Source organism: Misgurnus anguillicaudatus, chromosome 6 (assembly GCF_027580225.2).
Source record: "Misgurnus anguillicaudatus chromosome 6, ASM2758022v2, whole genome shotgun sequence".
Classification (NCBI taxonomy): Eukaryota; Metazoa; Chordata; class Actinopteri; order Cypriniformes; family Cobitidae; genus Misgurnus; species Misgurnus anguillicaudatus.
The window spans coordinates 5,620,546-5,644,298 of NC_073342.2; the positions used below are offsets into that span (position 1 = coordinate 5,620,546).

The 23,753-nt window shown below is 37.4% G+C and overlaps 1 long non-coding RNA gene across 3 annotated transcripts; it reads right to left on the reverse strand.

The window, feature by feature from the left end:
* Positions 1–4,747: 4,747 nt before the first annotated feature.
* LOC141364245 (uncharacterized) lies at positions 4,748–22,856 on the reverse strand. Of its 3 annotated transcripts, none has more exons than XR_012369922.1 (5): positions 22,402–22,856; positions 20,133–20,246; positions 12,285–12,335; positions 11,761–11,811; positions 4,748–4,787 (listed from the first exon to the last, which is right to left on the reverse strand). It is a non-coding gene; the product is annotated as an uncharacterized lncRNA (long non-coding RNA). The 3 variants fall into 3 exon arrangements; XR_012369920.1 differs by having other exon boundaries at positions 4,751–4,787; positions 21,414–22,856; XR_012369921.1 differs by lacking the exon at positions 4,748–4,787 and having other exon boundaries at positions 11,759–11,811; positions 21,414–22,856.
* Positions 22,857–23,753: the final 897 nt, after the last annotated feature.

Below are 23,753 nucleotides of genomic sequence, written 5' to 3' on the forward strand. Positions count from 1 at the left end.
ATTAGTAGACTGTCTGCTTAATATCTACTAACACTTTATTGTGATTATATCTCACACCTATATATGTGACACACCTCATTCAGTTACCTTACACACCCAGTTCAGGCCTTACAGTCTCTACTAATGAGCTGAAGATTTAAACCAGGTGTGTCTAATGACAGAGACATGCAAATTGTGCAGTACTAGTGGTCCTCCAGGACAGGTTTGAAACCCTAACCCTTAAGGGGATCGCACACCGGCCGCGCAGCTCAGCGCCGCGCAGTTCTAAAAAAAATGTAACACATTGTTTTCTATGAGTGTACGCACACCGGCGCCGCCAGATGGCGCCTGTCCGCGCCGCCCAGCTGTGACTCAGGAAGTTGTTCTAATCCCTGTCGCACCACAGAGCGCCACTCACATAGTTTAACATTAAATAACATCATATTTTCCCACATCATTAATGATTAACATTGGCTGCTAACGTATATTTTACATTTAGAATTAGACGCTATCTGACGAAGCTTGCGCTATTTAAAGTACACTTCCGGTTTACAATACCTCCGAGTTCTCCTAGGCGCGACGCGGCACGACGCGGCGCGGCGCTGAGCTGCGCGGCCGGTGTGCGATCCCCTTTACAGTCTACTAATACTTTAATGACAGTAAGTTGATGTATAGTTGCAAATTAATGAAAGTTAGTTGACATGAAGTTGCAAAGTTATTTATACAGTTGAAAGAAAAAGTATGTGAACCCTTTGGGCTTACTTGGATTTCTTCATAAATTGGTCATATAATGTGTTCTGATCTTCATCTAAGTCACAACAATAGAGAAAAATAGTCTGCTTAAACGAATACCGCACAAACATTATACGTTTAATGTTTTTAATGAACACAACATGTAAACATTCATAGTGCAGGGTGGAAAAAGTATGTGAAACCCTAGGCTAATGACTTCTCCAAGAGCTAATTGGAGCCAGGAGTCAGACAACCTGTGGTCCAATCAATGTGATGAGATTGGATGTGTTGATTAAAGCTGCCCTGTCCAATAAAAAACACACACCAGTTTTGAGATTGCTGTTCTGAAGAAGCATTGTCTCTCAGAAGAGCTATGATCAAGAATTGTTGACTTACATAAAGCTGGAAAGGGCTACAAAAGTATATCTAAAAGCCTTGATGTCCATGTGTCCACGTTAAGACAGATTGCCTACAAATGGAGAAAGTTCAGCACGGTTGCTACACTCCCTAGGCGTGGTCGTCCTGTAAAGATGACTGCAAGAGCACAGCACAGAATGCTCAATGAGGTGAAGAAGAATCCTAGAGTGTCAGCTAAAGACTTACAGAAATCTCTGGCACATGCTAACATTTTTGTTGACAAATCTACAATAAGGAAAACATTAAACAAGAATGGACTTCATGGGAGGACACCACGGAGGAAGCCACTGCTGTCCAAAAAACATTGCAGCACGTTTGAAGTTTGCAAAAGAGCACCTGGATGTTCCACAGCACTACTGGCAAAACATTCTGTGGACAGATGAAACCAAAATTGAGTTGTTTGGAAAGAACACACAACGCTATGTGTGGAGAACAAAAGGCACAGCACAACAACATCAAAACCTCATCCCAACTATGAAATATGGTGGAGGGGCCATCATGGTTTGGGGCTGCTTTGCTGCCTCAGGCCCTGGACGGAGTACCGTCATCAATGGAAAAATGAATTCCAAAGTTTATCAAGACATTTTGCAGAAAAACTTAAGACCATCTGTCCGCCAACTGAAGCTTAACAGAGGATGGACGATGCAACAGGACAACGACCCAAAGCATGGAAGTAAATCAACAACAGAATGGCTTCAACAGAAGAAAATACGCCTTCTGGAGTGGCCCAGTCAGAGTCCTGACCTCAACCCGATTGAGATGCTGTGGCATGACCTCAAGAGAGCGATTCACACCAGACATCCCAAGAATATTGCTGAACTGAAACACTTTTGTAAAGAGGAATGGTCCAAAACTTCTCCTGACCGTTGTGCAGGTCTGATCTGCAACTATAGGAAATGTTTGGTTGAGGTTATTGCTGCCAAAGGAGGGTCAACCAGTTATTAAACCCAAAGGTTCACATACTTTTTCCACCCTGCACTATGAATGTTTACATGTTGTGTTCAATCAAACATGAAAACGTATAATTTTTGTGCGGTATAAGTTTAAGCAGACTGTGTTTCTCTATTGTTGTGACTTAGATGAAGATCAGAACACATTTTATGACCAATTTATGAAGAAATCCAAGTAAGCTCAAAGGGTTCACATACTTTCTCTTTCAACTGTACTTAGTAAAATAAAGTGTAACCATTTGGTTAATTATCTGAACCTGCTAACTTTGTTAATAAAACATCATAAAGTAATTCCTCAAATAAAGACCGGTATTCAAATAAACGCCGGGCCTCTGATAGTGGCCAAGGGCGTGGACATCATGGACAAATAAATCCCGATCTCAAATCAATGCCGGGGACAAATTAGTGTGAATACCTGCAATCTCCTAAATGCATTCAAGTTCATCATAATGCACAGCTGCTAATAGATGGCAGTAGCTAAATTGGATGGGTTTTATTTAATGCTAGTGAAGGAGTTTTTAAAGGACAAGTTCGGTATTTTACACTAAAAGCCCTGTTTTCAGATTGTTTATGATGAAATAGAACGGTTTTGACTGAAATTTGGACATATGATGCTGGGCCGAGAATTTGGGGTGTTTTTTGTATCATGATCCCCACCTCTACAATGGCTGCATAGATGCACTGGAACAATCCTTCCTTAAATGCATTAAATGAAAGTAAACGAAAGTTTAATGCATTTTAGGAAGGATTGTTCCTGTGCACCTATACACCCATTGTAGAGGTGGGGGTGATACAACAAACACCCGAAAATTCTCGGCCCAGCATCATATGTCCAAATTTCAGTCAAGACCGTTCTATTTCATCATAAACAATCTGAAAACAGGGCTTTAAGTGTAAAATACCGAAATTGTGGAGCATGGCACCCAGAAGAAAATTTGTTTTAAAATTTAAACAAACTTGTGTGTGTTTACAAGTGTTTTAAAGGACAAGTTCAGTATTTTACACTTAAAGCCCTGTTTTCAGATTTTTGTGTGAACATACCAGTGAACACCCCTGACCACTCGGTGAGTTTCACATCTTTGTAAACGAAAGTTTAATGCATTTTAGGAAGGATGGTTCCAGTTAGTGATGCAACAATACACTTAGTTCATGGTTCAATACATATTTCGGTTCTTGTTCACGGTTTACGGTTCGGTTTCGGTTCTGATGCCATGGCCTATTAAACTGTTTTTAATTATTCTATGCTTAGGTAACAGGAACATTGAGATGTTAAGAAGCAAAAATACTGGTTTTAATTGCAGTTCTCTTTATTTTATGTAAATGCAAAAATCATCTTACATATTTCTAGTGTACTGATACAACAATATAAGATATAATTAAATAAAGACATATAAAAATCATATCCTATTAAAACTGGGGAACATGTGAATTCATTACATTACATAAATTGGCCATTTTATATACCTGTACTTAGTAAATTAAACTTTACATTGTAAATGAAGGCTATACCTTACTGCACTACTGTTAAGTCCAACATCATGCTGTCTGTGTAGAAACCAAAAATGCGTTCCTCAAACAACATTACTGGTGGGATTTATTTTAGCATCATGCGCATTCTCTTCTTGAGTTAAACTTTTTCAACTTGCGCAGAAGATGTGTTTGAGGCAAATAACGCGCGTTTGCATCAATAACAAGCCCAATCTGCGTCATTCGCATTGCCGCACGCGAATTTGCATCTTTACATTGATGTTGTATGTAATCTACACGCACAAATAATTAATCCACACCTCAGATTTAAAAGACAGTCGTGCTGCTGCTTTTTGTTGTCGTACTTCTGTTGGGTGTGTGTGCACGCGAATGAAATCTGACACCAGCATTGCAAGCAGAGTTCAAGCAGAGTTTAACGCAGCTAGCGCACAGTGACTGGATATCAACTCGCTGTGGCGTTTATAAGCGTGCAGATCACGCGCATGCGCACATTAACAAAAGTGCAGGGAATATAAAACTGACAGATTTTGATGGATAAACCGAAAAACCGCAATTCACCTGCGCGTATTGGACCGTGGGGGTCGAACCGAACGGTTCAATAATGTATTGAGAATTGTGGCATCCCTAGTTCCAGTGCACCATTAAACCCATTGTAGAGGTGGGAGGTGAAACACAAACACCCAAAAATTCTCGGGGCAGCCGCATATGTCCAAATTTCAGTCAAAACCGTTCTATTTCATCATAAACAATCTGAAAACAGGGCTTTAAGTGTAAAATACCGAACTTGTCCTTTAACAAGTAAACTGCTGAATCACATTTAGTAGGAATAAGAAAATTTCACTTCAGATCAAATTATAACACGTGTGACACAAATTTGACAAAATTATTAACAAACCTCTTTAGGAGATGTGACTTCACTTTCTGAAACGACAAGCTCATGGACGAGCTGGAAGACAGAAAAAAAAGAGCTATAATGTGACTCAGGGGTAGACTATAACTTTACAACACTTGTGTGTGTTTACTCGTGGTTTATGAGGACACAAGCCTTTCCGTATACTGTTAACACACAGGTGTTTTAACATGTTAACTGCGGAATCACATTTAGTAGGAATTAGAAAATTTCACTTCAGATCAAATTATAACAAGTGTGACACAAAATTATTAACAAACCTCTTTAGGAGATGTGACTTCACTTTCTGAAGCGACAGGCTCATGGACGAGCTGGAAGACAGAAAAAAAGAGAAATGAGCTATAATGTGACTTAGCGGTAGACTATAAGTTTACAACATTTGTGTGTGTTTACTCATGGTTTATGAGGACACATGTGACTATTGTACCAACACTTGTGTGTGATTACTCATGGTTTATGAGGACACATGTGACTATTGTACGTGACTCAGCAGTTGACTTTAACTTTACAACACTTGTGTTCGTTTACTCATGGTTTATGAGGACACATGTGACTATTGTACGTGACTCAGCAGTTGACTTTAACTTTACAACACTTTTTACTCATGGTTTATGAGGACACATGTGACTATTGTACGTGACTCAGCAGTTGACTTTAACTTTACAACACTTGTGTGTGTTTACTCATGGTTTATGAGGACACATGTGACTATTGTACGTGACTCAGCAAGTAGACTATAACTTTACAAGACTTGTGTGTGTTTACTCATGGTTTATGAGGACATGTGTGACTATTGTACGTGACTCAGCAGTAGACTTTAACTTTACAACACTTGTGTGTGTTTACTCATGGTTTATGAGGACATGTGTGACTATTGTACGTGACTCAGCAGTAGACTTTAACTTTACAACACTTGTGTGTGTTTTCTCATGGTTTATAAGAACACATGTGACTATTGTACGTGACTCAGCAGTAGAGTTTAACTTTACAACACTTGTGTGTGTTTACTCATGGTTTATGAGGACATGTGTGACTATTGTACGTGACTCAGCAGTAGACTTTAACTTTACAACACTTGTGTGTGTTTACTCATGGTTTATGAGGACACATGTGACTATTGTACGTGACTCAGCAGTTGACTTTAACTTTACAACACTTGTGTGTGTTTACTCATGGTTTATGAGAACACATGTGACTATTGTACGTGACTCAGCAGTAGACTTTAACTTTACAACACTTGTGTGTGTTTACTCATGGTTTATGAGGACACATGTGACTATTGTACGTGACTCAGCAGTAGACTTTAACTTTACAACACTTGTGTGTGTTTACTCATGGTTTATGAGGACACATGTGACTATTGTACGTGACTCAGCAGTAGACTTTAACTTTACAACACTTGTGTGTGTTTACTCATGGTTTATGAGGACACATGTGACTATTGTACGTGTGTGTTTACTCATGGTTTATGAGGACACATGTGACTATTGTACGTGACTCAGCAGTAGACTTTAACTTTACAACACTTGTGTGTGTTTACTCATGGTTTATGAGGACATGTGTGACTATTGTACGTGACTCAGCAGTAGACTTTAACTTTACAACACTTGTGTGTGTTTACTCATGGTTTATAAGGACACATGTGTGACTATTGTACGTGACTCAGCAGTAGACTTTAACTTTACAACACTTGTGTGTGTTTTCTCATGGTTTATAAGAACACATGTGACTATTGTACGTGACTCAGCAGTAGACTTTAACTTTACAACACTTGTGTGTGTTTACTCATGGTTTATGAGGACATGTGTGACTATTGTACGTGACTCAGCAGTAGACTTTAACTTTACAACACTTGTGTGTGTTTACTCATGGTTTATAAGAACACATGTGACTATTGTACGTGACTCAGCAGTAGACTTTAACTTTACAAGACTTGTGTGTGTTTACTCATGGTTTATGAGGACACACGTGACTATTGTAAGTGACTCAGTAGTAGACTATAACTTTACAACACTTGTGTGTGTTTACTCATGGTTTATGAGGACACATATGACTATTGTACGTGACTCAGCAGTAGACTTTAACTTTACAAGACTTGTGTGTGTTTACTCATGGTTTATGAGGACACATGTGACTATTGTAAGTGACTCAGTAGTAGACTATAACTTTACAACACTTGTGTGTGATTACTCATGGTTTATGAGGACACATATGACTATTGAACGTGACACAGCAGTAGACTAACTTTACAACACTTGTGTGTGTTTACTCATGGTTTATGAGGACACATGTGACTATTGTACGTGACTCAGTGGTAGACTTTACCTTTACAACACTTGTGTGTGTTTACTCATGGTTTATGAGGACACATGTGACTATTGTACGTGACTCAGCAGTAGACTAACTTTACAACACTTGTGTGTGTTTACTCATGGTTTATGAGGACACATGTGACTATTGTACGTGACTCAGCAGTAGACTTTACCTTTACAACACTTGTGCGTGTTTACTCATGGTTTATGAGGACACATATGACTATTGAACGTGACACAGCAGGAGACTAACTTTACAACACTTGTGTGTGTTTACTCATGGTTTATGAGGACACAAGCCTTTCCGTATACTGTTAACACACAGGTGTTTTAATATGTTAACTGCGGAATCACATTTAGTAGGAATTTGAAAATTTCACTTCAGATCAAATTATAACACGTGTGACACAAATTTGACAAAATTATTAACAAACCTCTTTAGGAGATGTGACTTCACTTCCTGAAACGACAGGCTCATGGACGAGCTGGAAGACAGAAAAAGAAGAGAAATGAGCTATAATGTGACTCAGCGGAAGACTTTAACTTTACAACACTTGTGTGTGATTACTCATGGTTTATGAGGACACATGTGACTATTGTACGTGACTCAGCAGTTGACTTTAACTTTACAACACTTGTGTTCGTTTACTCATGGTTTATGAGGACACATGTGACTATTGTACGTGACTCAGCAGTTGACTTTAACTTTACAACACTTTTTACTCATGGTTTATGAGGACACATGTGACTATTGTACGTGACTCAGCAGTTGACTTTAACTTTACAACACTTGTGTGTGTTTACTCATGGTTTATGAGGACACATGTGACTATTGTACGTGACTCAGCAAGTAGACTATAACTTTACAAGACTTGTGTGTGTTTACTCATGGTTTATGAGGACATGTGTGACTATTGTACGTGACTCAGCAGTAGACTTTAACTTTACAACACTTGTGTGTGTTTACTCATGGTTTATGAGGACATGTGTGACTATTGTACGTGACTCAGCAGTAGACTTTAACTTTACAACACTTGTGTGTGTTTTCTCATGGTTTATAAGGACACATGTGACTATTGTACGTGACTCAGCAGTAGACTTTAACTTTACAACACTTGTGTGTGTTTACTCATGGTTTATGAGGACATGTGTGACTATTGTACGTGACTCAGCAGTAGACTTTAACTTTACAACACTTGTGTGTGTTTACTCATGGTTTATAAGGACACATGTGACTATTGTACGTGACTCAGCAGTAGACTTTAACTTTACAACACTTGTGTGTGTTTTCTCATGGTTTATAAGAACACATGTGACTATTGTACGTGACTCAGCAGTAGACTTTAACTTTACAACACTTGTGTGTGTTTACTCATGGTTTATGAGGACATGTGTGACTATTGTACGTGACTCAGCAGTAGACTTTAACTTTACAACACTTGTGTGTGTTTACTCATGGTTTATGAGGACATGTGTGACTATTGTACGTGTGTGTTTACTCATGGTTTATGAGGACACATGTGACTATTGTACGTGTGTGTTTACTCATGGTTTATGAAGACACATGACTATTGTACGTGACTCAGCAGTAGACTTTACCTTTACAACACTTGTGCGTGTTTACTCATGGTTTATGAGGACACATATGACTATTGAACGTGACACAGCAGGAGACTAACTTTACAACACTTGTGTGTGTTTACTCATGGTTTATGAGGACACAAGCCTTTCCGTATACTGTTAACACACAGGTGTTTTAATATGTTAACTGCGGAATCACATTTAGTAGGAATTTGAAAATTTCACTTCAGATCAAATTATAACACGTGTGACACAAATTTGACAAAATTATTAACAAACCTCTTTAGGAGATGTGACTTCACTTCCTGAAACGACAGGCTCATGGACGAGCTGGAAGACAGAAAAAGAAGAGAAATGAGCTATAATGTGACTCAGCGGAAGACTTTAACTTTACAACACTTGTGTGTGATTACTCATGGTTTATGAGGACACATGTGACTATTGTACGTGACTCAGCAGTTGACTTTAACTTTACAACACTTGTGTTTGTTTACTCATGGTTTATGAGGACACATGTGACTATTGTACGTGACTCAGCAGTTGACTTTAACTTTACAACACTTTTTACTCATGGTTTATGAGGACACATGTGACTATTGTACGTGACTCAGCAGTTGACTTTAACTTTACAACACTTGTGTGTGTTTACTCATGGTTTATGAGGACACATGTGACTATTGTACGTGACTCAGCAAGTAGACTATAACTTTACAAGACTTGTGTGTGTTTACTCATGGTTTATGAGGACATGTGTGACTATTGTACGTGACTCAGCAGTAGACTTTAACTTTACAACACTTGTGTGTGTTTACTCATGGTTTATGAGGACATGTGTGACTATTGTACGTGACTCAGCAGTAGACTTTAACTTTACAACACTTGTGTGTGTTTTCTCATGGTTTATAAGAACACATGTGACTATTGTACGTGACTCAGCAGTAGACTTTAACTTTACAACACTTGTGTGTGTTTACTCATGGTTTATGAGGACATGTGTGACTATTGTACGTGACTCAGCAGTAGACTTTAACTTTACAACACTTGTGTGTGTTCACTCATGGTTTATAAGGACACATGTGACTATTGTACGTGACTCAGCAGTAGACTTTAACTTTACAACACTTGTGTGTGTTTTCTCATGGTTTATAAGAACACATGTGACTATTGTACGTGACTCAGCAGTAGACTTTAACTTTACAACACTTGTGTGTGTTTACTCATGGTTTATGAGGACATGTGTGACTATTGTACGTGACTCAGCAGTAGACTTTAACTTTACAACACTTGTGTGTGTTTACTCATGGTTTATGAGGACATGTGTGACTATTGTACGTGACTCAGCAGTAGACTTTAACTTTACAACACTTGTGTGTGTTTACTCATGGTTTATGAGGACACAAGCCTTTCCGTATACTGTTAACACACAGGTGTTTTAACATGTTAACTGCGGAATCACATTTAGTAGGAATTAGAAAATTTCACTTCAGATCAAATTATAACACGTGTGTCACAAATTTGACAAAATTATTAACAAACCTCTTTAGGAGATGTGACTTCACTTCCTGAAACGACAGGCTCATGGACGAGCTGGAAGACAGAAAAAAAGAGAAATGAGCTATAATGTGACTTAGCGGTAGACTATAAGTTTACAACATTTGTGTGTGTTTACTCATGGTTTATGAGGACACATGTGGCTATTGAACGTGACACAGCAGTAGACTAACTTTACAACACTTGTGTGTGTTTACTCATGTTTTATGAGGACACATGTGACTATTGTACGTGACTCAACAGTAGACTTTAACTTTACAACACTTGTGTTCGTTTACTCATGGTTTATGAGGACACATGTGACTATTGTACGTGACTCAGCAGTTGACTTTAACTTTACAACACTTGTGTGTGTTTACTCATGGTTTATGAGGACACATGTGGCTATTGAACGTGACTCAGCAGTAGACTAACTTTACAACACTTGTGTGTGTTTACTCATGGTTTATGAGGACACATGTGACTATTGTACGTGACTCAGCAGTAGACTTTAACTTTACAACACTTGTGTGTGTTTACTCATGGTTTATGAGGACACATGTGACTATTGTATGCGACTCAGCGGTAGACTTTAACTTTACAACACTTGTGTGTGTTTACTCATGGTTTATGAGGACACATGTGACTATTGTATGCGACTCAGCAGTAGACTTTACCTTTACAACACTTGTGTGTGTTCACTCATGTGACTATTGTACGTGTGTGTTAAGTCATGGTTTAGGAGGACACATGTGACTATTGTATGTGACTCAGCAGTTGACTTTAACTTTACAACACTTGTGTGTGTTTACTCATGGTTTATGAGGACATGTGTGACTATTGTACGTGACTCAGTAGTAGACTTTAACTTTACAACACTTGTGTGTGACTGAGGACATGTGACTATTGTACGTGACTCAGCAGTTGACTTTAACTTTACAACACTTGTGTGTGTTTACTCATGGTTTATGAGGACATGTGTGACTATTGTACGTGACTCAGCAGTAGACTTTAACTTTACAACACTTGTGTGTGTTTACTCATGGTTTATGAGGACATGACTATTGTACGTGACTCAGCAGTAGACTTTACCTTTACAACACTTGTGTGTGTTTACTCATGGTTTATAAGGACATGTGTGACTATTGTACGTGACTCAGCAGTAGACTTTAACTTTACAACACTTGTGTGTGTTTTCTCATGGTTTATAAGGACACATGTGACTATTGTACGTGACTCAGCAGTAGACTTTACCTTTACAACACTTGTGTGTGTTTACTCATGGTTTATAAGGACATGTGTGACTATTGTACGTGACTCAGCAGTAGACTTTACCTTTACAACACTTGTGTGTGTTTACTCATGGTTTATGAGGACACATGTGACTATTGTACGTGTGTGTTTACTCATGGTTTATGAGGACACATGTGACTATTGTACGTGTGTGTTTACTCATGGTTTATGAAGACACATGACTATTGTACGTGTGTGTTTACTCATGGTTTATGAAGACACATGTGACTATTGTACATGTGTGTTTACTCATGGTTTATGAGGACACATGTGACTATTGTACTTGACTAAGCAGTAGACTTTAACTTTACAACACTTGTGTGTGTTTACTCATGGTTTATGAGGACACATGTGACTATTGTACGTGACTCAACAGTAGACTATAACTTTACAAGACTTCTGTGTGTTTACTCATGGTTTATGAGGACACAAGCCTTTCCATATACTGTTAACACACAGGTGTTTTAACATGTTAACTGTGGAATCACATTTAGTAGGAATTAGAAAATTTCACTTCAGATCAAATTATAACACGTGTGTCACAAATTTGACAAAATTATTAACAAACCTCTTTAGGAGATGTGACTTCACTTCCTGAAACGACAGGCTCATGGACGAGCTGGAAGACAGAAAAAAAAGAGAAATGAGCTATAATGTGACTTAGCGGTAGACTATAAGTTTACAACATTTGTGTGTGTTTACTCATGGTTTATGAGGACACATGTGGCTATTGAACGTGACACAGCAGTAGACTAACTTTACAACACTTGTGTGTGTTTACTCATGGTTTATGAGGACACATGTGACTATTGAACGTGACTCAGCAGTAGACTTTAACTTTACAACACTTGTGTTCGTTTACTCATGGTTTATGAGGACACATGTGACTGTTGTACGTGACTCAGCAGTTGACTTTAACTTTACAACACTTGTGTGTGTTTACTCATGGTTTATGAGGACACAAGCCTTTCCATATACTGTTAACACACAGGTGTTTTAACATGTTAACTGCGGAATCACATTTAGTAGGAATTAGAAAATTTCACTTCAGATCAAATTATAACACGTGTGTCACAAAAATTATTAACAAACCTCTTTAGGAGATGTGACTTCACTTCCTGAAACGACAGGCTCATGGACGAGCTGGAAGACAGAAAAAAAAGAGAAATGAGCTATAATGTGACTTAGCAGTAGACTATAAGTTTACAACATTTGTGTGTGTTTACTCATGGTTTATGAGGACACATGTGGCTATTGAACGTGACACAGCAGTAGACTAACTTTACAACACTTGTGTGTGTTTGCTCATGGTTTATAAGGACACATGTGACTATTGTACGTGACTCAGCAGTAGACTTTAACTTTACAACACTTGTGTGTGTTTACTCATGGTTTATGAGGACACATGTGGCTATTGAACGTGACTCAGCAGTAGACTAACTTTACAACACTTGTGTGTGTTGACTCATGGTTTATGAGGACACATGTGACAATTGTATGCGACTCAGCGGTAGACTTTAACTTTACAACACTTGTGTGTGTTTACTCATGGTTTATGAGGACACATGTGACTATTGAACGTGACACAGCAGTAGACTAACTTTACAACACTTGTGTGTGTTGACTCATGGTTTATGAGGACACATGTGACTATTGTATGCGACTCAGCAGTAGACTTTACCTTTACAACACTTGTGTGTGTTCACTCATGTGACTATTGTACGTGTGTGTTAAGTCATGGTTTAGGAGGACACATGTGACTATTGTATGTGACTCAGCGGTAGACTATAACTTTACAACCAGGGAACTACACTGCGACCGTTTTGGTCGCATATGCGACCTCTTGAAATGCCATTGCAAGTTGCAACCCTAATTTTTAATGGGGGCAAATGTATCACTGATTATTTTTGTACCTACGTCATGTTTTAGGCAATATGCTACAATTTACTATGAGCATTTATTTAAACAGAAATGTTTATTTTAAGAATACGTTTTATAACGTCCCCTGAGCCTTCAACAAATCAAGTTGGCTTCATTTTGCGTGCGAGCACATCGTGTCTCTCCCGGTGAGCGTTCGCGTGCTTTCTGTTTCTCAATGAATTGGGTCGGTGCGACGGGAAGCAAGTGTCACATTGTATCCTTTCATGTGTCTGAACTTGAGCAGAGTTTTACCATTAGGAGGTCTTCGCGGAATACCCGAGACCCGTGCAGTTCCGGGTTATATTTAAATAGTCAGTCGCGTCGGGGTCGGTCCTATTACTTTGGGTCCCAAGTCTGATTAATATTTTGTGTAAAACCCGAGTCAATCGGAGAGCGGCCGCGAGCACTACCGCGCTAAAGCTCGAGTGCAGTTTCGGCGTGCCTCCCGGTTTCTATGGCGATAACAACTTGCTCTTGTTACGACCACGCACTGAATTTTCTTCTTCCCATTTTTTATAATCTTATTATTAATAAACCATATCTTTTCTAAAAAGTTTGCACAAATATGGTGGCAAAAAAGCAATGCCAATGTCAAGCATTACGAGCAAAGCTCAAGCTGACTCAAGATATTAAAAACGCAAAGCTGTAACTGTAAAGTCACCTGTCACCGGGACCGCAAGTAGACTTTTACATCTGAAATAATGAGTGGATTAAGCTTTTTTAATCTGCAAGAGAGAAATAGAAAGAGCAGAAGCAGTAAAAGTGCCTATCAAATAAAAATTATAACCATCATAACATCAGTCACATTTATAATCTATATCTGCACTGTCTATTAATATAATATACATAGTATTGTATATATTGAGTTTGAATATAAAGGGGTCTAATTGCTTCATATATAGGTGCAAAACAGTATGTGTTTTTTGGTGATTTGACAAACAGTCAGCTTTGTTAAAAAATTAATTAAGATTAATGACCTATAATGTGAAATTAATATTAATGTTGAATAAATCAAAGTATTCTTTGTGACATGTATTCTGCCCTACAAAGCGAAAGCGCAGTAACTACGCATTTGGTCAAAATTGAGTTAAGGGTTAAAATGGGCTTTGTGAGATCTGTTGTGTCTTGTGACAAAGTCTCCTGGTTAAATTTTGTCCCATTTCAGAGAAATGTGTGTGCCAAAATTGCAGTAACATGTTTGACTGGCTGGTGTAAAAAACTTTAAAGCCATTTTTCTCAGTTTCAGTGTTTGCGTAGATACTGCACTTAGCCTTTGGAGGGCAGTATAGTAGACCATATTTTGTCGGTGGATAATGATTGCCCTTTTCACAGGCTACCACCACAAGTAAATTTCACATCCGTGGGAAACACTGCAACACAAGGCAGCATGTGGTTTAAAAAATGGCAAGTAAAATTAAAAGCACATCTGTATGCAATACAGTTTCATTATTATCCATAATATAACTAATTTGTCCGACCAAATAATGTTTTGCGCCAGTAACTGAAAAAGTTAGAAGCGCAAGTGCCACCAGTGGAAAAGGTTAGTGTAGTTCCCTGACAACACTTGTGTGTAGGGGTGTCACGATTCTCCAAATCCTCGATTCGATTACATTTTCGATTCTAAGGTCACGATTCGATCCGATTCTCGATTTTTACATTTTTTTTAAGACAAAAATGATATGCCATTATTTATTATTATTATTATTATTATAGTTTAACATTAACATGCACATTGCACAACTCGCATGGGGGTTTGTGGGCTTCACTTAACGCGAGAGCTTGTGGAGAGAGGATTCCTTCATGCACGCACATGGACTTAATGCACATGGACTTAATGCGTGTGTCTTTGACTTAATGCGCGTGTCTTGGACTCATAGCATCTGAAATAAATCCAGCATCATAAGCAGCTGACCCAAGTGAGCAGTAGCATTTAAAATTACATAATAACGAAGATGCAATAATAATTGGTTCAAATAGAGTATTAAAACCAAGTTACATTAAACAACATTTTGTAGCCTATAAATAAAAAGCATTATGTATGTATTATAACAAATGTCTGCAGGGGGCGATAGAGGACTCGTCTCGCGGACGCTATCTTCACTTTCACTTTCACTTTAGACGGAGAGAAACTTATTTTTAGTCAAACAATGTTTAAATCCATATTAATATTTAATGTCCATTTCTTTAAACTAGAAATTATACAGTCAGTCATTTTTTGAGCAAGAACATGCAGACATTAAATCATGTAAACTCTGTGTGAGGGTTTAATCAGCTGAGACTTCACATCTGACACTGATCGACAGACAAACACAACATATTATTGCTGCCCTGATGGTCTGGTAAAATAACCATTTGTATGAGTCTCAGACTTCACACGAGCTCCCAAACGAACATTATTGGAAACCCAAACAAAAAAGCAAACGCAGTAAAAGACAAATATAATGCATGCACTGTAAAAGGGTCAAACAGAAAGCTGCATCCTCCGGAGGTCGCATATGCAGGCTGCATACGTCATCAAGGTTTATTTCAGATCATTAACTGAGCATTAGATTCGCAAGTCGTGAGCATATTACAACAATTTGCGATTAACTAAATAATTAGTACACTTTATAAATGTTAATAGTCTCTAATAAGACAGTGATGAAGTAAATACATTTTAAAAATGCGACCTCCGAAGGATGCAGTCTTTTACTTAAAAAAACGGCCAGCACCTCCACAAGAAATCTCGCGAGAAACATGTAATCTCGCGAAACACATTTAATCTCGCGAGATCTCGTCACACAAGATCTCGTCACACCCCTATTAAGTAAATGTAATTAGTTACTGTACTTAATTATTTTTTGGGCTACTTTGTATGGCTGTCAACGAACATTCTAAATTCGAATATATATTCTAATAGTTAAAAAAAAGAATTTCGAATATGAAAATTAAGATTCAAATAATTTTTTTTTATAAAGCCCGCGGTAGTAGAGTCGTGGCTGTCTGCTATGTTGGGCTTTGTGAGTGGGCGCACTAGTGCGCCTGGTTCAGGGACAGGTCACAGTAGTCACACTGTCTGTCACTGTTAAAAGTTGACGCGTCTTGCATGGAAAATGGCAGAAAGTCGACCGCAGCAGAGAAAGCGATTTTAACCCCCAAAAATCTAAAAAGCTATGTCTGGAAGTACTTTGGATTTTGGTCGGTAGGAGGTAAAATTGTTGAGCCGCGAGATAAAGTTGTTAGCATACCATTCAACCACTAGCAACATGATGTCACATCTCGAAAATGTGCACCCAAATGATGAGCGTGGCATCCTGTACATATTAATTAGTTTGTCACTTCAACTTTTAATGCTTAATCCTGTTCTGTACACACAAACTTCAGTAATTTACGGGACTAACAATCGCATTCTACAACCGCATTAACTCCCGCAAACTGCAGTGACAACCGCGTTTACAAAAACTTTGCATAGTGTGTAGCCTACATAACCGAACTGAACAACTAGTAGTTAATAAAGTGTTTAAACGTGCATCATGGACATGACAGGTCTCCCTTCTGAAGAAATAAATTATTACAAGGGGGAAAAGACTTCTGTATGCGCGGTACAGAGAATGACAGAGGCACAAGCGTTTGCTGCTCAGTGTTGCCAGATCTTGCACTAAAAAAACAGCGAACAAGAAAAATCCAATAATAAACCAAAATAAATCCAATCGCTTTACCTCAAAGATCAAAATATTGGGACTGGCACCTTCACATTTTAACAACACCAAAAACTTGATCGCTTCATGAGCCAAAAGCCATTAACGGTTAAGCGCTAAAATGGTATGTGAGTACAAAAAAGACGAGGACATGGCAACACTGCAAGAGCGCGCGCAGCCTCACAAATGCGTACGATACACAACGACACGACGGAGGTTTATTGCAAAACATAATGCTGTTAAATTATTTTCATCAATGCTGTGAGTGATAAGCACGTGAGACGGCAGACCGTTGATATGGTTATCTCCGTGTCAATCATCACATTTTCACATTTAAATGCGGTTGTCACTCCTGAAAGTTTGCAGTGTGTACAAGACCACAATGTGTGGAACTCCAGCTAAACAGTCACGTCTTAACACTTACTTTGCATAGCCCGCCACAAGCTCTTTGTCTGCAACACGACAAGAGGTCATAACGGAGAAATTAATTTCGTTCATTTGTAAGGACATGAGACCGATCAGTGTCGTGGATGGAGCAGCCTTTCACTTTGATGTCTCTTGATTTACTTGTTTTGTGTATGTAATATACTTGTCAAATATGTTTAAACTTAAATAGACTACCTATAGAAGTAATTATGTCTCTTTATATTAATTTGTCCTGTTATTGACGTAATGCGTCGTTAAACGTCGTTAACGTCGTTGAAAAAATGGGCAACCAGATATTCGAATAGTTCGAATATTTGTGGGTTTTTTAGGGAGAATATTCGAACGTCATTTTTGAGCAATTTTGACAGCCCTACTACTTTGTACTTGTACTGAGTATCAAAAATATAAGCAACTTTTACTCTCTACTCAATTACATATTTGAATGGGTATTTGTACTCTTAACTCCACTACATTTGAAATAACACTTACCATTACTCGCTACATTGTTTATTCGTCAATGAATAAAAGCGAGACGAAAGTGTCAGAGGTTGATGATGGATAGAATCTGTGGTCGCGAGGTTAGACGCACACACATAACTGAGGGACTTCATGTGGCGCTACGCAGGGCAATCGTATGAAATCAAAATACTGCGAGAGCGAATCAAATGCATATGGAGAAGTCTGGTCTCGCGGTATTTTGATGTCAAATGCTGAATGGCTTGCGTTGAGCCACCGTAGCAGGACATCTGCGTGCTGCGTATGTCATAAACTGTAGAGAAAAGTTTGCGTCAGGTCTGAGAGAAGAGATAAAGAGCAAACATATGGATGCATATCACATTTGCTTCTGTCAAGGAGGGACCCTTTGTTAAACTTGTGATGCTACGATCAAAACAAACGTGAAGCGCGATTGCAGGAGGGTCAACCCGCAACTCAAAGGCAAGCACAAATGTTTTATAAACTGATGCTACTTTATCAGCTAACCTAAGCTGGTACATAACTTGATATAACTTACTATATAAGCCTAAATAAACCAGCGTTGTCCTGTACTCATTGTGTTTGTAACTTAAGTAATAAGATTGATAATAAGTGTACAATTTCACTGTCCTCACATTTAATCAAGTATGCTGTAATGTATTTACTGTAAAAAGGGATGCATGACTGAAGAAATGTAGTGCACTTAATGCAAGATAGTGGTGTAACATCTACTACATGTGTTTTCAATTAATCTTTCAAATGAACAACTTCACATTTTTAATATGCATCATCAAATTTCTGTTACTGTTTATTAACTGTAACAACCTCCTGGACTCTAATACTGGAATTTCTGAAATATGAAGATTATAACTTTTTTAGGATATGCCTATATAAGAATATTTGGTAACACTTTACAATAAGGTTCATTAGTTAACATTAGTTAATGTATGAACTAACTTGAACAAACCATGAGCAATACATTTGTTACAGTATTTATTCATCCTTTGTTAATGTTAGTTAATAAAAATTTAAGCTTTAATTGTTTGTTCTTGTTAGTTTAGAGTGCATTAACTAATGTTAACAAGATTTTAATAAAGTATTAGTAATTGTTGAAATTAACATTAACAAAGATTAATAAATGCTGTATAAGTGCAGTTCATTATAAGTTCATGTTAACTAATGTAGCTAACTAATGTTAACTAATGAACCTTATTGTAAAGTGTTACCATATATTTATATCACAAAGTTAGGCTATATATTTGTCAGCATGACACATTCAAGTACACAATGACACTAGACTAAAATTAAATGGGTTTAAATTCAATTTAATGTAGATTTCTAGACTAAAATCTCATGGCATTTAGTTAAATAAAATTAGACTAAAACTAAATCAATTCAGATGACAAAAATATGACTAAAACTTAATTAAATTTTGGTCAAAAGACTATGACAATGTTTAATCTGTGTTTGTTCTGCCAGGTCAAAATTTTGAGGTGTTTGATTTCTTTTCTATATTAGGAAGTAAAACCTCATAAATAAACTATCTTGGTTTTCACTGACCTACAATCTCTCTTTGTGTTGAGGACTAGTGCATCTTTGAGCCAACATTCAGTACGAGTAAAAATACTTAATACTTTTCGCCGCGCTCTCTGTTCAATATTCCGCTCTGTGTTTCCCTGCTCTGTCGTTAACGGCACATAACGTTAAGTAACATTGTTTGAAATTTAACTTGTCCAGTCGGACAACTAATTTTCTCTTACACTTGTCCTACAAAAAATCCACTTGGCCCGGACAAGCCTTAATGTCGAGCCCTGTATGCGACTCAGCGGTAGACTTTAACTTTACAACACTTTTTACTCATGGTTTATGAGGACAAATGCGACTATTGTATGCGACTCAGCAGTAGACTATAACTTTACACGACTTGTGTGTGTTTACTCATAGTTTATGAGGACACATGTGACTATTGTACGTGACTCAGCAGTACTCAACGAAGTAAGAGAGATTTATGGGTAGGGCTGGGTATTGGCAAGGGCCTCCTGATACAATACGTATCATGATACATGGGTCATGATACGATACGTATCACGATACAATACAATAGGTTGCATGTTGCGATACATTGCAATACTTTTTCAAGCTGAACAGCTCTTTGAAAGCTGCAGGTATTTTTACATTTTGTGCCATATTCTCACTCCCTCTAACTTCTGAGACATTGGCTGAATGGCCGTATATGGCAGACACCTGGACAGTGAAAACTACAGCAGCGGAAGAGAAGGTCGTTTGACGCACACAGAGGAATCTGATGGGTTTTTAAAATATCGATAGTAGAGTTCGAAATATCGATACACTATTGATACAGCTAACTATCACGATAGTTAGCTGTGTCAATATTTTTGCACAGCCCTATTTATGGGCAACACACACACAAAGAAAAACTTACCTTTGATGGGATTAATGTATTTTCTGGTTATGTTGTCTTTGTCCTTGCCCTTTTGTTCATGGATTTCTGCATCTTTCAGAGGATTTGGTCCTCTTCTCCGATGACTCCGAATCACTACAAAATATCATGTCAAGTAAATCTTTACAGGTAAACAGTATAATATTAATAAAGTGCTTAAGTTGAGAGAATTTGTTAATGCTTTGTTTCAAAATGGCTGCTTTTTCATATTCATGGTTACTAATATAAAAGATTTTATCATTAGCTATATGTAATTCTAACTGAAATTGACACTGCATATATTTATTTAGTTGAATCAGTGTTTGTGAATTCACAATAGCATTATACTTTATTATAATTTTTAATTATGGCTGGAATAAACTATTATTTTGATAATCGAATAATCTATCGATTATTAGACCATCACCTGATCATCGATTATTTTGATGACTAATCAGTGCGTGTTGAACTATTATTCAGCTTTTTTAATCAGTTAATACATTATGTTTTACATATTCTTACTAATAATAAATGAAAAAGAAAATCACTTCAGCATATGAAATAGTTGTTTTAATGAATTTTGGGCAGGTCGTTCTCTTAAGTTTTCAGATTTCTGTCTAGATCAAATTATACACAAATGTTTTCTAAGCATTGTTTAAATATATTAAAAAATTTAAATAAACAAAAACTAAGCAGCATTACAGACAAAATATTTTTTAACCCAAACATCTCTTGTCCGCAGTATTAAGAACTTATTTTCTAAAACAGACCATAGTATCTAAAAGAGTTACTATAATAACACTATTTATTATCACTATCCAAATTCCTAGGCTCGATAAAGGCTTTAATCTTTGAAAAATAAATCATCACATTACTGTAATTATATTGGTAACATTTTATAATAAGGGTCCATGAATCATGAACTGATGTAAATGAATTCTTACTGAAATATGAAGTAATGCTGAGCATGTACTAGTTATAAACTAATAATGAGTCATCATTAACTATTACATGACTCAACACATAAATTCATTGTTTATTTATTCATTAACTAACAACTAAAAAACATGTTATGTTGTACTTAATGATGAATCCTTATTAATTTATAATTAGTACATGCATTACTCAGCATTAGTTCAGGCTGAAGTAAAAATAAGTTCATTATGATTCATGGACCCTTATTATAAAGTGTAACCATTATATTATTAATGTTATTATTATTATTATTATTATAGGTAGTACTGCATTCTCGTTTATCTAATAAAGAGATTTAGGGCTAGTTACCTCCCACCTAAGTGCTCCAACATGCACCATGTGCTCCCGTGAAAGGCAATATCTGTCTTTTATGTATTACACACGACAGCATTCTTGGTTTTAAGTGTTGTAAAACTTTCATTTGCACTTCGCCATAATCTGCGCTGTGTTTTTTCATCCATCTTCTTCTATCGCAGATTTGTTAGGGCTGCATTACACTCTAGCGCTACAGCGTCGTAGCGGTCAAATCACGATATTACATGCATTTATATTAGTTTAAGTCTAATGAGAATGATGAAAACGACCACTCGACAACAAAGATATGTGTCGACAATTTTATTTATTGTCGGCTTTGTAGACTAATCGTTTCATGGTTTTAACATATAATGCAGCCTTGGAAGTCTCATAATGGTTAATGTTTTCTCATCCTTGAAATTCGCCATATTCGCCCTGTTTTATGGTTACTGCCACGGGCAAAATCATGTAATCAATGTTTTTTTAATCGAGGTCTCAAATCAAATAAGTTACAGAAATCGTGACATGGTGAGAAAATCGCACGCTCCATGGCCAGGGGAGCGAGAGACAATTGCCCCGTGTTAGAGTTCACCTCAGCCAGCTCCACTCAAACCGCGTGAACTGCGACATTAGAGAAAATTGTGCTTACTCAGATGTCAAACTACTGTATTATTTGAAGTTTGTTAAGTGATCAAATGAAAAAATATATCGCAGCATTGTTTTTTTTAGGCGCCGTTACATATTAGCAGTCTGCTCTGCCAAAGGCCACTTTATTTTACAACGATATACTATTTCATTCAAATTGTATTTCTTAATGATTAATTTACCACATTAGTTGAGATCTACATCATCTTTGCGTCTCAGAGCTGATTATACATTAACGTTACAGTGCTACACGCCATTACTAGAGTTTTAAGTTATTAAATAACATCAAATGAACATTTGACAATTGAAACTAACTACGAGTTTCAACTATTTGTAAAAAATAAAAGATATTACTTACTTTTTTCCCCACAGATCCAGCTGCTGCGTTTGTTCTGCTGCAAATCTTCTTGACTGTTCCGTCAATGGCACTTGGCGCGAATATGTGTGTAATTTGGCGCGAATATGTGTGTAATATGGCGCCAATGTGTATACCACGCAATACCAATTCCCACCTACAGGGGCACTGTTCCGAGTTCACACATACACATCATGGTTTAAGAGGACCATGTTTATAAACGTCATAAAAAAGGTAGGCAGTGTCATAACAGTAAAATAGCGACAATACTTAATAAAAGTATTAATATAGTAAACATACAAGCATTAATAGTTTTTAGAATTATTATTAGTCATTAATTATAACAATTCAAATTTCCAGAATTACGAGACCACACAAAATGGTCTCATAAACCGAATGGTCTTGTAATGCTGGTATGTAAACCTGAAAATTGGTCTCATAAACCACATATGCCTACACACACACACATATATGAATATGTGTATGTGTTTATATTTATATATATATATTTATGGATTTATCTTGTCTTGTCACTGCTCTGTTTTTCCTTGTTGTTTTGTGTTTAGTTCACAGATTCACATGCTCGCCTCTCACAGATGTTCCTGTTCTGTGTGATTCCCTCTCTGCGTCATCCTCACCTGTAGCTTGTTATTCCCCAATCGGCAATAGTAAAAAGTCTCTCTCTTCCCTTCAGTGTTTGCGAGTCCGTCACTTTATGCACTTGATGTCATTAAATGTACTTGATGTGCTTTTTATGTATGTCGCTGTATCTTGTCTTGTCTAGTCAAGTTATCTTTAATATATTAGTCTGTGTTATCTGCTGTTTGCTATTTCAGAGATACAGCTGCTGTTTGATCTCCTGTGGATGTTTATTTCTCCGCTGTGGATGTTTATTTCTCTGCTGTGGATTTACTACCTGCTATTGGATTTATAAAGACTATATTCCCTCAGAGACTTTTGCCATCTGACTTTGGTTCTTCACAGCGAGCAGCGGAGTTTTGTGCCCTGTGGATTATGATTTATAAATCTAAACTTAAGACATTCTTCTTTAACAAAACATTCACATAAAATGTCCAGTAAATGTACTTTTCCCGCAGTAGTTAGTTTGTCTAGAACAAAGCACTCACATACCTCATATGGGTAATATACTATTACCGCAATAGTTAGCCTGTCTGGAACCGAGCTGAATTAAACCACTATAATGTATGACACTTGCATTACATGCGAACGGCCCCTACGCTAATAGAATTCTGTTTTTGTCTCCCTGTCTCGTCCTCGACCCTGAGGACAATGAGACAAACAGACCCAGTTCCTGTTGCTGTGAAGGTCATCGCACCACTGATCCACTGGCTGTC